Source organism: Podarcis melisellensis, assembly GCF_964234715.1.
Source record: "Podarcis melisellensis genome assembly, chromosome: 10".
Taxonomy (NCBI): domain Eukaryota; kingdom Metazoa; phylum Chordata; class Lepidosauria; order Squamata; family Lacertidae; genus Podarcis; species Podarcis melisellensis.
Window position 1 is genome coordinate 26026998 of NC_138542.1, and position 15736 is coordinate 26042733.

At 40.8% G+C, this 15736-nt stretch overlaps 1 protein-coding gene across 18 annotated transcripts in view; it reads left to right on the forward strand.

The window, feature by feature from the left end:
• The window catches only part of NRCAM (neuronal cell adhesion molecule), a 137447-nt gene that overhangs the window by 13204 nt on the left and 108507 nt on the right, over positions 1-15736 (forward strand). The gene's annotated exons all lie outside the window — the stretch shown is intronic.

Sequence of the window (15736 nt, forward strand, 5' to 3'; positions counted from 1 at the left end):
CAGAACACTCAGAGAAAATGACTTCAAATAAATAAGTGAATGTTAGTTTTGGATGAAAGTACATAGTAAATGTCACGAGTAATTAAGCTTCAGAAAATGTCTGCAAAGTCTCAGATAGTTCCAGTACTTTGAGTTCTTGACCTTTTTAATTAATGAAATTTCTGAAAGTACACTGCTGGCACAGAAGGCTTGTTTTATGTGACTCTGCTTTGTTGGTTGTGCCTTATTTTATGAATGCTTAAAACTGTGCTGTTTCCTGAAATTCATTCATTCCCTCTGGTGTATCACTGCACTTTTCAGATATAGTTTCCAGTTGGTCACAGCTGACCACAAAGCTTATATTTTATTCCTAACTTCACCCTTCTCTCCCCAAACAATTTCTGATGCAGCTAAAATATATTCAGCTTCAAGTGACATGAATGGATAAATGTGGTGCTATGGTACCTGTTAAATGTAATAACAATGCTGATCTTAAAACTAGCATTTTTATTATATTTTACAACTAAGGTAACATTAAAAATACAGTAAACTAATCATATATTTCATTTCATTTACATGGTACTAAACTGTTAACTGGGTTAGAAATGAGGGCTGGGTGTTGCTGCTATTTCCAGGAACAGTGTGTATATTTGCAAGAATATAATTTTCTGCACCCGGTATTCTCATAAAGGAAAAGCCACTATATGGGAGGTAATGTATTTGATCTCTGGCCTGTGCTTGATTGTCAGTACTAGAACATGTTACACATCAGAAGGGGAGGGAAAGCTAAGCAAAGAAATCTATAATTTCTGCTGGTTTTAATTAAGGGAATCAATACCATTATATTTGCCCTTCTCTCAAGTGCTAATAAATGCCTTTCTCTTAACAGATTCAAATTCAAATTAATTATAAATCGTCTGATACATCTAAATGAATTAAAAATAAAGATTTCTAATGCACAAGGCAAGTTGGTATAGATGACACTTACCGGTACATGCTTCTCTAAGTTGAAGCCTAATTTTAAATTCAGTTGAAATTACTGAGATTTATGTAGATACCTTTATGTTTATTTTACTATGTCTAATGCTGATTTACAACCTGATAGATCTTTAAAGTATCCCTGGGTGTGTCACTATTATGCCTGCTTTTTAGGTAAGTTACTGAAACTAACAAATATGACTTCTGGTTGAAGATCATGTAATAAGTCCTTGTCTAGTTAGGTATCTACTGTGTTTTTATCAGTCAACAGATTGATATCCTATGTACAGGAGCAAATTGTACTGACCTGTGAGTTCTTCAGCCCTAGCTGTTGGTTACCAGCATGTATGTTGTTAGGATAGAAACTAGATCAGCAGAGTGATTTTTTAAAAAATTGTTTAATAGTATCGCTTCACATACGGTAATTACTTTGTGATTGGGGTGCCTGCTTATTATGCTGATGTTTAGTCTGCAGGGCAGAAACCTAATGCTGTTCTTCCCCTAGCACATGTGTGGCTAATCCTCAATTTCAGGGCATAATCTGACTCCCTAAGCAGTTTTGTTCTGGACACAGAGACAAAAAATAAATAAAATAAAGTGAAAATAGAACTGTGATAGGCAGTGAAATTTAAATATTTCAACCTAGCCTAGCCCAGCAGCCTGATTGGGTGCAATTTTCTCCCTCCCCAGTAATCAGATCAATCATTTGATGAGATGGGAGAGGGCAGTTAACCCACCACTTCAGCTGATTTATACAGACCAGCCGAGGGTGTTTCTGTGCCCTATAAATGTGTGTGGTAAGTGTGTGTGGCGGGCAACACCCAATTTTCGTCACATTTATTGCTGTGGCCTCTGGAATGTTGGCCAAGGCTCTGGGGCCAAGAATGTTGATCTCACCTGCTCTAGAAGGTTGGAAGGGTAATCCCAAAACATGTAGGGCATAGTTGTGAGTGATGTTGAATCTTTGTAGGGGTAGGATATAGAAATACAGGCATCCCCACACACAACGAAACATCAAACATTTAAAAAAGTCATAATAGAGGGCTACCACCAGAAGTCTTCAGAAAGTTGTGTAGTTTTTTATCTGTTTGACATCTGATAGGAGGGTGTTCCACGGGGTGGATGCCACTACCAAGAAGGCCTTCTGCCTAGTTCCTTGTAACTTCACTTCTTGCAGTGAGGGAACCGCCAGAAGGAACTGGACCTTGGAACTGGACCTCAGTGTCCGGACTGAACGAGGACACTCCTTCAGGTATACAGGGCCATGTAAGGAAATGATTATAGACTATGAATGGTTTCTGGATGACAGCAGCAATACAAGATAGAATGGGGGCAGCCGGTGAAATGGGATTTGGAGAAAGCAGGTGGATGGGTACCATAACTTTGGGAAGAGTCCTTGTTCAGCTGAGCATTCATAGGGTCTTCTAGGTCCTCTGGCAGTTGCTGGAGTTTTCAGAATGGAAGGGGTGGGCCAGAACTGCTACCAAGCAAGGGATGTCTCACAACTCAAGCTGACCTATTCTTATTTTGGAAGTGTGTAGGGCTGGGTACCCTTTGATTGCCCTGCACAGCATCCTGTGGAAGTTATGGGCTTCCTTAGCTCCAAAGAATTCGACAAAGCCTGTAGTCCCATTCATATGAACTCATAGCAAAGTGAGTGCTGTTTTCCTTCCCTGCTCACCACAATCCTTGAGCAGCATTGGGACTATGCTACATGGATGTGGCTCCCATGCCACTGTTTGAATGGAGAAAATGTGACATCCATTTGATAAAATAAGCCAGGATTGTATTCAAGCTGTAGCAGGTCAGATCACAGTTATGGTGTAAAATCTATCATTAGGCTTAGGTTATCTGACCCATCGTATAGGGCAGTGTTTCCCAACCGATGTTCCGCGGCACACTAGTGTGCCGCGAGACGTTGCCTGGTGTGCTGTGGGAGGGAGGCGGGCGCTTTCTCGTTCACGCCCTGCAGCGAGAAGGGCAGCGCGGCGCCGCAGAAGAGGCCCAGGAGGCAGCAGGCGCCCAGCGCGCACCCGAGTCCCGCCCAGCTCGCCATGTCCGCCCGCAGCATTGGCGACCCGAGCCAGGCTCCGCGCGCAACGCCCGTCTTATGGCGCGCGCCTCTGCCGAATGCTCAGCCCCGGCGCCGAGCGGCTTAGCAACGCCGTCCAATCAGGGCGCATCTCGGCTGGGCGGCTGCGGCATTCTGGGAAATGTAGTCCTCGGGCAGCAGCAGCATTCTGAGAAGGCGCGCTTCTTCGCCGCTGCGCCTTTTCTTCCTCATTCCTTCTTTGCTGGCAACGCAAAAAGAGGTGGAGGAGGAAGAGCTGCTGGAAATGCCTGTGTGGGCATCGGTGCGAGCAGGAGATTTAGGCCGGGTGGGGTTGTTAGAGTCAAGATTTTATTTTGTTTATGTCCATCTTGCTGTTCGTGATACTAAACTACTCTTTATAGATCTCGTTATAACTTGTGTGGGGATTGCTTAATTTCGTTGTGGGTGCTTTGATACGGTTTCTTATGAGTGGTAATTATGTAAATATTGCCATGTCGTAAGCCGCCTCGAGCATGGTTTTTAACTATGGAAACAGCATGCAAATGACGATGATATCTAGGGAGGTTTCAAAGGCTTTGTAAGCAGAGTGAAGGAAAGAAATCCAGATGTGATTGTTACGCATTGTTTTTTGCACCGTGAGGCCCTCGTAGCCAAGACTTTACCAGCAGACCTAGTTCATGTGTTGGATGATGTTGTGCGCATGGTAAACAGGCCCAGGTTGCGCACTGAATAAAGTATTTTATAATTTTTCATATTTCTGTTTACTTACTATTTCATAATAAAGTAATTATAAAATACTATCTTTGTGTTTATTTGATTCCTATTAAAGAGAGTTACTTTATATATAGTCAATATAGGCACAGAGTTAATTTTTTAAACATTTTCTAATGGTGGTGTGCCTCGAGATTTTTTTCATGAAACAAGTGTGCCTTTGCCCAAAAAAGGTTGGGAAACACTGGTATAGGGAATATTGACTCTCTCTTTTCATTCCTAAATTTTCAAAGCTTGATGTACTTATGATAATAGTTTTCTTTTAATTAATCAGCAGAGAATTCGAGGTTTTACAGTGAACATGGCTTTGATCTAGGAGTACACTTCTTGCAACTTTATTTATGCCAGGAACCAATTGCACTATTTGGGAAATATCAGTGAAGAAGTGTTACACTTCCTAACTAAGGCTGAAAAATTGATGAAAGCAAACGTAAGCTAGTAGGAAGTAAAATTTTATTTAAATTATTTCTACCTTGCTTTCTAATTTCAAATATGTTTGCAAGGGGACATTAAAAACGGAAAACATACAATTAAAAACAAGAACATAAACTCATTATGAACAGCAAAAGCATGAATAAAAGCATAAAGCAGCCAGGTAGTGAAACCTCAGAATCAAAAATAAAATTAACATAACATTCAGTTAACAGCTCGGGTAAATGAAATATTTTACTTGGCCAATGGTCTCATGACATCATTGTAAAGGAATCTTTGGGTTTGAGGCTGGTTAGTGCTGATTGGGAGACTGCCTAGGGTCCAGCCATGCAGATATCTCTCAGGTGATATTTTCAAACTGATGAACCTTGACAGAATGCCCTCTCTTTGATCACGTTATGTCCAACTTCTGATGGTGAGAGGTTGTTACATTCTTCGGTTGGGAGCAATGTAAGGGTTTAACCGACAAAACTAGTACTTCAAATTTAAAGTGTAAGGTTGTAGACAAGTCCTAATGTAGTTCTAGCTTGCCCAACAATTACTGTGGATTTGTTTATCTCATCAAAGCTAGAGCTGCCATACATCCGGATTTTCTGGGATTTACTTGGATTTCAAAGGTGGAATTGACATCCAGGGGGAATTTGTCCTGGGTCATAGGTGAGTCAATTGAAAAATCACGTTTCAGGGTGTCCTGGTTTTTACTTTTTGAAATATGGCAACCCTATCAAAGCAGAACTTCTTAATCTCCTTAATATCTCTATAGTGTCAGTACAATAGATTATTACGTCATAGAGCAGGGGTAGCTAATGTAATGTCTTCCATATGTTGTTGGACTCCAAGTCCCATCAGTCCTAGCCAGCATGGTCAAATCTCAGGGGTAACTGGAGCTGTAGTGCAGCAACATAGGGAGGGCTCTGTATTAGCTGCCCCTACCTTAAATGTTTCTAGGAGTTGATAATTAAGTTGAGATTCACCAGTATTCAGCCAATCAGTATTTATTGGTCAAACCATTATGGCAGGGGTAGCCCTCCCTGCCCCCCAATGCTATTGGACTCTAACTCTTATCATTGTGACAATTTGCCATGAGGTGTGCGTAGGCTGATGATAAAAGTTGTTTTAGTAAACAATATTATAAATTTGTTCTAACCCAGAAAGGTGAAAACTCTCTCTTTTTAAAAATCACCACTTGACTTTGGGTTTTGCCTGACAGGCCTTATATCCCTTTATTCAAATAATGAGGAGCAATATTGTTATTGTCAACTGGAAATGCCAAGTGCATGTTTGGCTGAAATGACTTTTATTCCCCATACAATTTATTTTTCAGTGCAAAAACGGAGTCCTTTCCTTTTTTTAATGGGTAGGAAATGTCACAAATTATTCTAGAGCATAAACTAACGAATTGCGTATTCCAATGGGAAAAAAAATCCTGTCACATCCATCCAACAAACAATTTCACTCTAAATATAATAGAAACGGTTAGTGTATCTCTAGATGCAAGCAGGCCACATTATAATTATACATTGAAATTGCTTTCCAGAGGCAGATGTCAGTTTAGTATATTAATCCTGTTATTTGGTGCATGTTGACAAATCAGTAGCATATGAATGAACCTTGCTTTCTTACATTTTAGGTCAATGACTCTAAAGGCAGAACTCTCCAAAATTTTCCCACATCGTTATCATTATAGGATATATTTTTTGGATTTGGGTTAATATTTAGGTTTCAGTAATCTTCATATTTAGTTGATTTTTATAAGCTATAAGTAGCATGAATATTTAGACTAGTTATTATGAAAAGGAGGACTAGTCAGTTCATTCAGTTTTCAAATTAAAGCAGCTGGGGGTTTTCATTTCTAAAAATAAGAATAGTGTTAGGAGTTTGGGTACCAGAGTTTGTGGGTGCAACACACCAATACTTCCTGGATTTAGTAAGTGTTAGAATTTAATCAATGCTTGGAGAGTTAAACTGGAAGTCAGACTCCTAATAGATGAACTCAGCTTCCCATGTTGAGGACATAGGCCATTAGCAGTGACAGGGAGATGGGCCATTAGCAAACCAGAGACTTTCTGCCAGCCAACAGATGGATGAAGCCCCCCCCCATCCCCGTCCCCGTCCCCAGAGCTCTGAGATAAGCAATGCCAGAGTTTTTGTGAGGAGGAAATTATAGGATTTGTATTGGCTGTGGTGTGATTGAGGAGGAAGGTGCCAGTCTGTGAAAAGCAGCAAGCTGGAGAGTGGGGTTCAGAGCACAATGTGGGCTGATGGTTTGAATCGCAGGCTACAGCAATAGGAGAAACAGGACCTGCTTGGAGTGTAATGCTCCATTAAGTGTATATGTGCAAGTAAACCATATATCATAAAGACACCCCAGTGCCTCATTTCCAAAGGAAACACAAACCCTGAGTAAGTGCCCGGACCCTTGGAATCTTGCACTGCTGTGGAAATTGGGGAGGCGTGTAACAATAGTTTGCTGTACAAAACAAGAACTAATTTTCACACTGCCCATTAAAGAATGAGAGAAAAATGATTGTGTGCATCATTGGCTATCACTATTCTTCATAAAATACAGTTATTAATGGATAAGAATATATTAGTTAGTAAAAGCGATTTATACTGTGGTAGGACATGCAAAGTAATTTTTTTTTAAAAAAAAGCAGAGCAACTGATGAGAAGGTGCAGGTGATAAATGAGTGAATATCTGCAGCTTAGGCGCCAGGCAAAAACTTTCCTCTAGGCCTCTGGCCTTTAACTAACTAAAGCTATCTTTTAGAAGTGGGTGGGATGTTTTCAGTGCCTCTCTCAGGTTTTAACGTATCCATGTGGGGTTGTTTGTTTGGTTGGTTTTAAGTCGCTTTGGTTTGCCTTGGGCAAGATAAAGCGACTAACAAATTTAATAAATGATAATAATAAAGATATTTTTAGAGATGTTTTAAAGTTTCTGGAGTTTCAGAGTAGCATCACTCTTGTGTTGGCTTAGAGTAATGTTGCCTTTTGTTGCTTGGTTTATTTAGGCTACATGGGATTATACTATGTTCACAGGAAGTGCTACACTCTGCAGCAGAGACACTCCAGGTTGCTTTAAACCAGGCCCAAAATCTTTCCTTTTTTTTCTGTGAAGGACCACGGCCACAGGAAAAGTCAGCTGGGTGTCAGGATCAGTGGTGGGAAGAACTATCTGTCTCTCTCTTTCTATCACCCTATCTCTTTGTCTTGCTCTCTCATCATCTGTTCTCACTCCCATTCCTCTCTCTTTGAGCTCCTGAGCAAGGCAGCCGCTTAGCGTCATATGTTATCCTCTGCAGGAAGGAGGAGGAGGAGAGTCCCATACTTCTGGGCTGAGTACTAGGATCAGGGCTCTTCTTTCCATTTGCTGTACATAGTGGCGTGGTAAACTGGAGATAGACCCTTTAAGAGACACAGCAGGAACTGCGGAGCCTGGGGTACAGAACATCAGCACCATCCATGAGGGGATTCTCTCCTGTTGGTCACTTCCTTCCATCTCTTGCTGACCTGTTTATCTTCCTTTTTCTGTGATAGTACTATTTCACTCTGCTCTACCTTTTGCCTCAACGGCCCAGTATGGACCAATGGCATAAATGAATTAACCCTTCAAGGCTCCAGTCAGCATGTTGTTGTTTTTATAGATGTATGTCAGACGCTTTAGCATCCTTTTTAGTAAATCTACAACAACAATAAATCACCTTCATATATTTTCTCATTGTAACTGCAATCTCTCTCTGGAGAGTTCTGCAAGAGCTTTTATTGATGCCTGTTTGTGAAAGCTTTCCCCCCTTAGTGTTTAACATTTGTGCAGCCTGTTTGGTTTGTATAGACTCATCAGCCACCTCTGTGTATGTGTAGGCTTGCGTTTTGCTTGCCTTTAAAATGTTTGATCTTTGCATAACATCAAATCATTTTAGAACGAAGCAATGTTTTAAACATTTTTTGTTGCAGTTACTCCCTCTTTGGTTTCATTCTGCTAGCTCTCCTTTCTGGTGTTCAGACTCTATTAACTTGCATATTCTGTGCTTTGAAAATGAGATAAAGGTTTCAGTTTATCTCCAAGGTACTGCCAACTTATCTTCAGGTGGGATGCCCATTGCCAGCTGCGCTGATGACTCTGAGTGCAGTTAGTTTAAATTAGTTGGACGTGGACCTGAGAGAAGCTAGGTTCCATCCAGGGCCGTCACCAAGTCCCACCTTTTTGTTGGCCATGATTGACCCATTTAAATTCAGATGGTGGAAAGCCCTGACAGTCCCCTGCAGCCAGCTGAGGTTGATGACACTGTTGGCTGGTCACAGGGAAAGGAATTTTTTGCCCCTAGCTCACCTGTGGCATGGGGGGAGGATGTCTGCTGAGAAGACAGCAGATCCAGCCTCCAAGGAATGTGCTCCAGCCACCGCTGTCGCTGTGGCAGCAGTCAGTGATTCATTCCTTGGAGACTGGTTTTGCTGCCCCTGTGGATCCTGTCACCCAAGGCAGTCACCTCACCTTGCTTCATGGGTGGGCCAGTCCTGCAGATACTTCTTGGGGTATTAGCTCAGTGCCACCTAGAAGAGCTAAACAAGATACAATTAAGCTTACATACTGGTGGTAAAGAGATTTCCCCACAACTGTATAGCAAATGATCAGATATTTGTCGTCTTTTGCTGGTAATAAGAGGTACGATACTTCCTAATATTAAAGCAGTGTATATTTTGTTGTTGTGGCTCGCAGACATGTTCTGCTTGCATGTGGGTGCAAAGATGAAAGAAACAGTATGCAAACCATTGTCGTTCACATATTTCTCTTATTGTTTTTATAAGGCTTTTACCGTGTAGATATGGCCTGCCTATTTACTTAAACTCAACACACAGTTTGTGATTTGAAATGACTAATAAGGCAATTCATTAAGTAAAAAGAGTACACTTAATGATTTCTGTCAGCTGGATATAACATAAATTGTATCAAGAAAGCAGAGGCAAGGACAGATTTATGGTAAGCAGAAAACAATTATTGGGCAAAGTTGGCATTCATTTTTCATTAATATGGAACACATTTTGTCATTTAAAGGCAAATAATATGTATTAGCCAATGTGTTTTATTCAGAAATATTGCATCAGTAAGATTTTAATATAGACACTTTTCCCAGAAATTCACAATTAATTTATTTTCATTTATGAATCACTTCCTATGAATCATCTCAAAGAAATTTAACAATAAAAACATATATAAAATAATTTCATGTATGAAAAGTATTCCTATGACAATACAGATATAAACTCGGATTTTAAAAAATCCCACTTAAAAGGCTTGGTAAAAAATGAAAGCTGCTCAAAAAACAATCCTTGTCTGACATACTGTGGGAGGGAGTTCCAAAGGGTAGATAATGCCATATTACCTAGGCCAGTAAGAATAAATATTTCAAAAGTAAATTTAGATAATCAAGATGGTATGCTCACATAACACTGATGCTGGCCCAGCTGCACTGCCTGCCAATTAGTTTTTGGGCCCAATTCAAAGCACTGCTTTTGACCCATAAAGCCTTAAATGGCTTAGGACCGCAATACCTCAAGGACCACCCCTCCTCAAATGAACCAACCTAGACCCTGCAATCTTCATCTGAGGTCCTTCTTCAAGACCCTCCTCCACAAGAGGTCCAGAGGGTGGCAACTTGAGAACAGGCATTTTCTGTGGTGGCTCTCCATTTGGAGAATGCTCTCTCCAGGGAGGACTCGCCTGGCACGTTCATGACAGATGAGTGCTAAACAAATGCAGTGTACAGGCCCATAGTGGTCACTTTCCTTTGTCCTGTCCTTCAGATTCTGCCGTGGCTGCCTCTGTGGCAGCACATTCATCACCTTCTAAAAACCAGATACCAGTAAACACCCCTTGAACAGGGAAACAATAGTGCTAACTTCTCTAATAGCTCTCTAATTGCCCTCTGGCTTTCCAAAGGATACATAAACAACTACAGCTTTAGCCTCACTTCCATCGGAAAAGGGAAGAAGAAGAAGAAGAAGAAGAAGAAGAAGAAGAAGAAGAAGAAGAAGAAGAGGAGGAGGAGGAGTTTGGATTTGATATCCCACTTTATCACTACCCTAAGGAGTCTCAAAGCAGCTGCAATCTCCCTTCCCTTCCTCCCCCCACAACAAACACTCTGTGAGGTGAATGAGGCTGAGAGATTCAGAGAAGTGTGGCTAGCCCAAGGTCACCCAGCAGTTCATGTGGAGGAGCGGGGAAGCGAACCCAGTTCACCAGATTATGAGTCCACCAGTCTTAACCACTACACCACACTGGCTGGGCTGGGAGAATAGTAAAAGGTAAAGGTACCCCTGCCCGTACGGGCCAGTCTTGACAGACTCTAGGGTTGTGCGCTCATCTCACTCTATAGGCCAGGAGCCAGGGCTGTCCGCAGACACTTCCGGGTCACGTGGCCAGCGTGACAAGCTGCATCTGGTGAGCCAGCGCAGCACACGGAACACCATTTACCTTCCCGCTAGTAAGCGGTCCCTATTTATCTACTTGCACCCGGGGGTGCTTTCAAACTGCTGGGAGAATAGAACAATTATAAATAAAACTTCATTAAGGGAGTTTGGAATGTGCTTCCATGGATGTTTTCTGGCTTCCTAGGAAAAAACATTAGATTGGTATTAAGAAAGGCAGTGTTTTTATAGTTGGGTCTAGACCACTGAGAGCCTGGGCTGCTCTGCCACCTTCGCCAGGGTGGGGCAAGGATTTCCACAGAATCCAGCGCCTGCGTGCAAGAGCCTGGTTGCAACCCCTCAGAATTTTGTACCCAGGGCCATGCCCCCCAGTGGACAGTCTCATTACAATTTGATGTCCACATGTTACTCTGCTCCAGCATATCTTCAGAAACAATGCCTCTTGGATGTTGAGACTTGTCACTTGTAAGCAAATACATTAAGAGAAGCAGGGCTGTTCAGCCACGCCTGCTCCCTCTGGCACATAATCTGTACACAGTTTAGTTCCGTCCATGAATGTGAGGCCAAAAGTCTACAACATCCTGTACTCATATTGCAGGGATGGCGAGCGTCCATTCAACAGGCCAAACTTGATTTATAGAAAACTTTACTGGGGGCTGGGCTTTCTGCTAGACTTTGATTTGTTTGCTGTGTTTAGCAGGGAATTATATCTCCTTGTGGCTTGTAAAGAAATAGGATGCACTTTGTGATATTCACATTTGGTGAAAGCAGATTCATTAGAAACTTCTTCTGGTTTACTCTCAGGTCACATGAGAAAGGCATTATGGGAACCTGACAAACCTCATTGTCCGTGTACTCTCAGTCTGAAGTATTGACTCAGCTTGAAGCAGGTTCTAGAAACAGTCCGCCACCTTCGTCAGTGTATGGTGAATGCTTGACCTTATTTTAGGAGATTAGTCTTTCTGGCAGTAAATCACAGAAACCTTGCAAGTGAAATTTATTTTCCCCCATACTACGAGAGCAGATGGTGTGCTGAACATACAATCAGAAATGTAATGATTAACATTTTCTCTGCTAAAATACACTTTCAGGTTTGAAATGTATAAATGGCAGTATTTCAAGTGGTTTGAATAACAGTTTGAACAAGTGTGCTATCTCTTTTATCATACGGCCCATACTCATTTTTTTATTATAATTCTTATAACAATGTGATGAAATAGCTTTTAAATGCAGATCAAATCTACCCATAGAGTCAAAAGTCTGGAATCAGCAGTTTTTATTCTGTATGAGGAAAATCTGGGACAATGATGACAACAGACTTCTATTCAGATAATAGCAGCCTGTTAATTACCATCTGTAAGGATGTACAGTGTTCGTACATTATATTCTACTGTTGATTTGATATTTATTCAGTTGCGCCGGACTGGATGCATTGTGGAACAGCGTAATTAGCTTTTAGAACTCAGTTGATTTTAAAATGTATTATTTATGTCAGAATTGGAACACCACCTGGCAATGTTTTTCTGACTTGTTTATGGAATTTATCTAAATAATGCAATACGAATTAAGAAATATCTTTAAAATGGTGCAGTACATGTGCATTGACCCTTTGAGCTTCGTTTGCAAGGCAGCAGTAGAAACATATCTCCAATCAGAGTTGCAGCTAAAAAAAAACAACCCCCCAAAATGTGTGAATATGACTAAAACATTTTTTTAATAAGTGATTTTGTATGTTGTGAATGTATTGTAGGAAAATGCCATGGGGCTGAATCCAGTCCTTGTCCCCCTGGCATGGAGGGGTTGGAGATTACTTTTGTTGATCTCTGCGGATCCTTCAGATGTAGAACTGGGGTTTGCAGAGGAGATGGAATTGGCAAAAGTAACGTCTGTGGCTTGAAATCCTGCTCCATATCAGCCGGCCAAATTGGCCAATGGCTGGCTGGCTCGGAGGGGGGCTGTGCCTGAAGGAACAATCAGGCTTCCCTCAGGTCCACTCCTGGGAAATTTAAAACTGAGGTCCAGCTCCGAGGGCCTTCCAGCAGTTCCCTCACTGTGAGAAGTGAGGCTACAGGGAACCAGGCAGAGGGCCTTCTTGGTAGTGGCGCCCACCCCGTAGAACGCCCTCCCATCAGATATCAAGGAAATAAACAACTATCTGACTTTTAGAAGACATCTTGTTTGCTGTTCCCTAAACAGCATCTTGTTTGTTCCCTAAACAAGGCAGCCCTGTTTAGGGAAGTTTTTAATGTTTCATGTTTTATTGTATTTTTAATATTTTGTTGGAAGCCGCGCAGAGTGGCTGGGGAAACCCAGCCAGATGGGCGGGGTATAAATAATAAATTATTATTATTATATTATAAAACAGCTCCCCAGATTTTAAGTTTTGGATATATATACCTTGTAGTCAGTATCTTTAAAAGCTTTTTTTTTAAGTTCCCCTGGAGTCTGTGATACAGGAAGCATATGTAGGTAAAACATTCATAAATATATTGCTTGTCAAGGTTATGAACAATGCACATTTTTAGTCAAGGTAGAAAAAGCATTTTGCACATCAAATAACTGTTGGCAAGGGCTCAAAAAACAAGCAGCAATAAGAAACAGAATTTTGTCTGCTCTGTTGCCTGCCTTCCTCTAATACCCAGGCAAGCCTTCAAAGGTGTTGTACATGCTTTCTTTGAAGGCAAGGATTAAAAGGTCAGAGAAACATTGTTCTTCTGGCAACATCTCCCCCCTGCCCTGTTTTGGTTATTGCATCCTGTTCTATGAGGATGTCTTCTTAATAGAGTCTTCTTTCTTAGGCTATTGTAACTCCAGATAGTCTGAATGTACCACGAAAAATCTTATCTGAAACAGATTGAAACTTTTATTTTATTTTATTCGTATTTCTCACCCATAGGAGACCAAGATGGCATACATCTTAATAAAAATGCAATTACAAATACATTAAAGCAACCATACTAAAATCTGTATCAGATTGGCAGTTTATACAGTACATCAGAGCAGGAATGCTGAGCTGTATAACCCCAGTCGACCTCCAAAAGCCTGCAGAAATACATTTTTAGATGTGGCAAGAACTGTGACAATGTAAGGGACAAGTACAGCTTGATGGGCAAGAAATTCCACTGCTAGGGGCATGGACAACGCCCTATCTTGTGCCACTGCTACAAACAGGGTCTGCCCTAGAGATTTTAAGGCTTGGCTCAGTAGGTACTGGAGTTATGTTAAATTAAAAACAAAAAAAGGCAAAACAACCTTCTCATTGCTGTTATACAGTTGCTGAACTTGCAGCTTGGAATCAGGGATGTAACTGAAAGAGTGATATATTATAGTAACCTGTTCCCCCTCCTCCACTCCCCTGTGGAATTCACTAAAAGTTTCATTGCCTAGAACATCAGATCTCTTTTTATCACTTCCCTGTGTCAGCTGTGGGAGCTGTGAGATTTGTCTTGGCATCAGAAAAGCCAGCACTTTATCACCCAGGAATACCACCCCCCCCCCCCGTGTTTTTCTGACAATAAAAAAAAGCTAGTTCCTAGCATTGTTCATTATTTTCTCTTAGTATTTGTGAGTGCTAGGTGTAGCATACTTCTGAAAGCTGCTGTTTTCCCTTGGGCAATAATAACCTCCATCAATCTCTAACATTTAAACAAAGATTTCTGGGAGTGGAGGTTAAGTCAGAATTGAGTGAATATTTCATAGTTGTAAAATTAAAAACCCTTCTCAAGAACTTGATTATTCTGCTGTATTGTAACTTTTAAAAAAAGAAAGAAAAACAAGAAAATTGATCACCAATACAGAGTCAAGCAGTTGTCTTCTATATTTCTGGCTATGGTGAAATCACCCAACTTCTGTTCTTACTGAGTTCTTTCTGGCTTAATAAATGAGTGATTCAAGCATTATTTTAACAGACACTTTAAAAGGCTCAATAAAAGCCCCCTCCCCAAATGCAAGATAAGACCAATTAGATCAGTAATACTCAATTTAATTCTAAGAAGACATTTGCTTAATGAACTTGCACTTGGTGCAAACCATTTGCCTTCATCTGATCAATTATGTGCCTTTTAAATGCATGCCGCAGACATCTATTCACAGCACAACACAAATTCATCTTTTTCATTTTTGTACATTCAGGCTTCCGGTAATATGACTCAAGGACCACAGACACAGTTCAGTGGTATTTTGAATAACAACAGCAGTACTGTTTCTTTCAGTGACATAAGCCAATAGGTTATGGTACAGTATTCAGAAAAGAATGTTACATGCTTAAACTAATCAGAGTTCAATAAAAATGTCATTTGCTTTGGTAAAAGGTCTATGCATAAATATTATTTGTTCACCCTTAACCTTTTATCCTTTGCAAACACACTGAAAAAAGTCCAGTCCAGTATGCCCTTTCCCTTGCTGTCAGGATGTGGCTGCAGTGTGGGATTCTGTTCAATTTGGGGCACATTGTGTGTGTGTGCGTGTGCGCGCGTGTGCGTGTAGCTATCCCCATTTTCTGGGTCATGTGTCAATATTGTTCCAATTTCTAAGCAGGCACTTATAAAATCAATTTGACACGTACAGCACAACAAATGTTAAGTTGCAATGACGAACCCCAAAAACATAATGAAACAAGCCTTTTGCAGTCATGTTTGTGTGTGTGAATATTTTATTTTTCCCGCTGCCTAATTCATATATATATATATATATATATATATATATATATATATATGGATAATACTTCATTTGATCTATTCATTTCAATTCCATTTGGAATTATTCACTTTCCACTTTATATCTTTTAAGTCCCTTGGATAAAGGTGGCTTATTATAAGCGCTCATATTAGAGTGCACAGTCCAGTTTATTCAAAACTCTTGGATTTAGGACTGGTTCACAGAACTATGCTTCTCAATTCTCATGTGATAACTTGTGGCTGTGTGCACACTCCCATTTTCTCTGCATCCAGTGTGCTCTCAGCACTAGCGTAAACTAGTAGTGTACACACAGTCCGTATATATCCTTTATCTACCTCCTGTTTCCTATGCTGCATTTTGATGCAGTTTCTCCCAAAACCAGCTTTGGTCCTAATTGAGAAAAAGAACAATCCAGCTGCC